Source organism: Mirounga angustirostris, unplaced genomic scaffold (genome assembly GCF_029215605.1).
Source record: "Mirounga angustirostris isolate CCGP_5_RB_7025 unplaced genomic scaffold, mMirAng1.0.hap1 SCAF_15, whole genome shotgun sequence".
NCBI lineage: Eukaryota > Metazoa > Chordata > Mammalia > Carnivora > Phocidae > Mirounga > Mirounga angustirostris.
This window is the reverse complement of record NW_026991723.1, coordinates 5,339,518-5,345,166: the sequence shown is the minus strand read 5'-3', so window position 1 is coordinate 5,345,166 and position 5,649 is coordinate 5,339,518.

The window sequence follows — 5,649 nt, the reverse complement described above, 5'->3', positions numbered from 1 at the left end:
AATACATAAAATGGAAAAACATGTTCCATACCTACTCTCAATAATTCAAAGAACAGACAGAAAATTAGGAAGAATGAAGAGTTGAACAATATTATTGACCAACTCACTCTAATGAGTGAAAACATTATAGTGTTTTCACTATATATATAATGAGTGAAAACAGCATAGAACATGCTACCCAATGACTGCTGAATATATATATACATATATTACATAAATATATAAGCTATAAATACATAAAATACATAAATTAGAGACGACAAAAAATACAAGAATCAGGAATGCAATAGGGTCATTACTACCTACTCTACAGAAAATTTAAAGATTATAGGAAATATTTTGGCCTCTATTTTGCCAATATATTTGACAGCTTAGATTAAATGATCAAATTTTTTTGAAAACAAAGATTACCAAAACATACTCAAGACAAAGAAAAAACTTGAATAGTTCACCGTTAAAGAAAATGCGTTGATAACTAAAAATTTTTCCACAGAGGCGCCTGGGTGGCTCAGTCAGTTAAGCATCTGCCTTCGGCTCAGGTCATGATCCTGAGGCCCTGGGATCGAGCCCCGCATCGGGCACCGGGTTCTCCCACTCTCTCTGTGCTCTGTCTCTCAAATAAATAAATTAGATCTTTAAAAAAAAATCATCCCACAAGGATAAGTCCAAACACTTGGGATTTTACCAGGAAGATTCTACAAATATTTAGAGAAGAAATACCTTTAATCCTTCGCAACTCTCTGAAAGTTAGAGAAAAAGGGAATACTTCCTAACTCAATCTATGAAGCCAATATTGCCCTGATATCACAGACACAAAGATACTGCAAGAAAGCAACCACAAAACCAATCTACAGACCAATATGCCTCACAAATGCAAAAATCCTGTTGTTCATTTAAAAACTGATTACACATCATGATTAAGTGGAACTTGCCCTCTTGAGTTTAGGGTTACATCTGAAAATCCACTAATGTAATATCCCATAATAAAAGAAGAAAAGAGAAAAAAAATCACATCATTTCAATAAAAATAGAAAAAACACTTGACAATATCCCAGACCCAATTATTTAAAAAAAAAAGTTTACAACACACTAGAGATAGAAGGGAACAACCTCAACATAACTGGGGATTCTAACTAATACACTAAAGGGGAATAAGAAATAAATTAAAAGCACATAAAGTGGAAAGAAAAAAATAAAAGTGTCTTTATTTTTGGTTTACATGGCTCTATAAATAGAAAATCCAAGGAGTCTACAAAACACTTCTAGAAACTAATAAAATTAGCATGGTCACAGAATATAAAATCAATATACAAAATCAATTGTATTCCTATATACCAGCAACAAACAAATGAAGTGTAAAATTATGATAATACTTTAATTCATAATAGCTTCAAATAGAATAATGAGGAATAAATATAATAAAAGAAATGAAAGGTATATACATTTTAAACTAAAAACATTGCTATATATATTAAAGATCTAAATAATAGACATTTCATGTTCATAAATTGGAAGATTCAATATTATCCATGTGGCAGCACCCTCTAAATTAATCTATAAAGTTAATGCAATCTCTATCTAAGTCCCATCAGGTCTCTTGTAAGAATTTATATGGTAGTCCTAAAATTTATCTACAGATGCAAAGAACCTAGAATAGCCAAACCAATTTTGAAAAAGAATAAAATTGAGGGACTTACATTATTTGATTTCAAAACTTACTCTAAAGTTACTGTAAAGTAATCAAAACTTACTGTAAAGACACAGTAATCAAGGCACACACATTCATGGATCAGAATCAAAGGCCAAGAAATAAAACCTTGCATTAATGGGGCTTGGTATTTGACAAAGTTACAAAGATGATTCAATGAGGAAAGGATAATTTTTGACAGTGGGATATTCACATGTAAAAAGTAAAAACTTAGACCTTTACCTTAGATTGTATATAAACACTAAGTCATATAGGCCTACATGTAAGAGCTCAAACTACAATACTTCTAGAAAAATAAATAGAAGAAAATCTTTGTGACCTTATAATTAGGAAAAGATTTCTGATATAAAACATTGAATTGTGACCTCATGTAAGATAACCTTGATAAACTGGACTTGATCAAAATTAAAAACTTTTTTTTTTAAGATTATTTATTTATTTATTTGACAGAGAGAGACTCAGTGAGAGAGGGAACACAAGCAGGGGGAGAGGGAGAGGGAGAAGCAGGCTTCCCACGGAGCAGGGAGACCGATGTGGGGCTCAATCCCAGGACCCCGGGATCATGACCTGAGCCAAAGGCAGATGCTTAACGACTGAGCCACCCAGGCGCCCCAAAATTAAAAACTTTTGTACCTCATCAAGTCTATTAAGGACATGGAAAGATAAACTGGAGATAGAGTATATTTGCATATTATATATTTGAAAAAGGACTTGTATCCTAAAGAACTCTTAAAACTCAGTAATAGGGGCGCCTGGGTGGCTCAGTCGTTAAGTGTCTGCCTTCGGCTCAGGTCATGATCCCAGGGTTCTGGGATCGAGCCCCGCGTCAGGCTCCCTCCTCAGCAGAGAGCCTGCTTTATCCTCTCCTTCTGCCTGCCTGCCATTCTGCCTACTCTCTATCTCTCGGTCAAATAAATAAATAAAATCTTAAAAAAAAAAAAAGATGGGGCGCCTGGGTGGCTCAGATGGTTAAGCGTCTGCCTTCAGCTCAGGTCATGATCCCAGGGTCCTGGGATCGAGCCCCACATCAGGCTCCTGGCTCAGCGGGAAGCCTGCTTCTCCCTCTCCCACTCCCCCTGCTTGTGTTCCCTCTCTCGCTGTGTCTCTCTCTATCAAATAAATAAGTAAAATCTTAAAAAAAAAACCTCAATAATAATAAAGCAAATAATACAATTAAATAATGGGTAAAAGATTTGAATAGATATTTCACCAAAAAAGACAAAGTAGTGACTAACAAGTACATGAAATGATGCTAAATATTATTCATCATTAGGGAAATGCAAATTAAAACCACAATGAGCTACCACCACACATTCATTAGAATGGTTGTAAGCAAAAAGACCAAGAATATCAAGTGTTTGGGAAGATGTGGAGAAACTGGAACCTTTATTCGTTGCTGGAGATATTTCCAAATGGTATGGTCACTTTGTAAAACAATTTCTTGAAGTTAAACATACACTGACCATAAGATTCAGCTTCCTAGAAGCTGAATAATGAATAAATTTACTTCAAAAAAATGAATGAAAGCATACACGCACAGAATGACATGTATGTGAATTTTCGGAACAGCAACAACGTCCATTATACCTAAAAACTAGAAACAACATAATGCCCATTAACTGCTGAATGCTAATCACGATGTAGTATATCCATACCACTGAGTACTATTCTATAATTAAAAGAGCCACTGAACCCCACTGCAATTTGGAAAGCCTCAAAAACATTATGCTAAGTGAAAGATACCAGATGCAAGAGACCACGTGTTATAAGATTACGTTTATATGCAATGTCTATAAAGGCCAGTTTATAGCTGCACAAAGATCATTGGTAGCCTAGAGTTGAGGGCAGGACCAAGAGATAACTGCCGGTAGGTAGAAGGTGATGAAAAAATTCCAATATTGGAATGTTATAGTTGCACATTTCTATAAATTCACTAAAACTATTGAATTATAGGCTTATAACTGGTGAATTTTGTGGAATGTCAATTATATCTCATTAAATCTCTTAAAGAATTACTAATGAAAAAACTCATCCACAGACCATGCTTAGTTACGGCTTTCTATTTCACTCCATAGACTCTTGTAGGTCCATTTGTTGTTTTCTTTTGCAGATTTCACAGACTTTTTGGTGGATGATATCATTTTTAGTTTATGTAGAAGGAAAAGAGCATCAAGCTTTCCTGGGGTTATGCAGAGCTGTGGCGTCCTACCTAATGAACCTGGTGACGGACAGTGGCCTCCCCTTCCAGACCAATGTTTAAGGACTGGCCACACCACAGCAAACGCTGCGCTTCTTTCTGCTCCTGGCAATGCTCCAGCCTCAGTTTGTCTGCCTGGGACAAATCTTCTTCCACACTCTCACTTTTATCACAGCACCTCTCACATCTCCAGTGTGAAATTTTGACCATGTTCTCAGCAAACTGTGGAAATCCCCAGTGTTTCCATATTCTTGCTTCCTAAGCTCAGGAGAGCCCCTTTAAACTGTACAATCCGTGGCAGTGTCTGTCCTCAGCTTAGGCTGTGAGAACCCAGAAGTCAGGGACTACACCTTGCTCATGTTTATGTTAATTGTTCATGCCATGCAGAAAAAAATCAAATGCCTTTTAGTGTCTGAACTATTTTAATTGATGGTTTTGAAGAATAGGGAGTTAAAGTTAGATCCAAAGACCTGAGGTGCATTCTGCTATTTGAAAATCTAGTATTTATTTTGTAGATTTCTCTTAATAAAACTGTATACCACTTTAATATTGTTTTGTTTTTATCATTAGTTGTTATAAAATATGCAAAATCTGACCTGCATTCACAACATCATTACTCAGTTCCTCAGATCATTATGTTTACTTGTGTATGCTAATTTCTTCTGGTTCTAGAAGCGCATTTGTTCCTTAGAAGATTGGCTAATCCACTGAAGTCAGCCTCTGACAGGTAACTGGATTTGGGCAATTACCCAGAAGAGAAGCCTTGAGTCATAATTCTTGGTAACAGGGCATTTTAAAAGTTTTATTTATTTCCAGACTAAAGTCTCTACAGAACTTTTCTTACCAAAGCAGTCCACCAAAAAATAATAATGAAAATAATAAATAAATAAATAAATAACACATAGAATTTATTGTCTTTCTGAGTCATTTCACACATCCATAATGTAGTGCTGTTGGCTGTCTTTCTCTGTATTCATGAATGCCCCCAGTTGACCAGAGAACTCTTTAGGACTCTTACTTGTACTTGCCTTCAAATTCCCCCACCCTTCCTTGCAGAGGAACTCACACAAATTGGTACTAGATCAAAAATTTTGATTGATTGATTGATTGATTGATTGATTCTCAGACTGGCATGGCTACTTGAAAGTGGTGAAAGTGATCATCCTGGAATTGGAGGAGCTCTCTAAAAATTAATCCTTTATCTTCACTTTCTGACTCATGATTATCAAATCAAAATCTCCTGTCATGTCAAATCAGACTTTAGAGCAACTCCAACATCAATTCAGTGGTGTGGATGTGTATCCCTAGATAAAGGAAATGATATGTAACCACCAAATCCATATATTTAGCTGATATTGCAATTCACAGAAGCAACTTCAAAACTTCAAGGTAGGTTGACATAAAAGTAGATCAAATCAAGAGAGTCTGAACTCTTTATTCATGTAAGATCTCTATGATTTGGGAATTCTTTGAGCTCACTTGCCATTCTTCAGAGCACTATGAAGAAGAAGGGGATGAAGAGAGATTTGATATCCCTTGTATCTTCATTACACCTAGAAAATAAACTGACACTTCTCTTACCAGTTCTGTAATGTATATAGTGAAATTTGTCCTGTTTAAATCAGCAGCGTGAATATCAATTTTTTTTTCTGATTTTTTGACGGGAAAAAAGAGAGACCAGCTTTAAAAATTCAAATGCTGCATATTATAATTGCCCACAGAGATACCCCTAGGCAGTCCCATT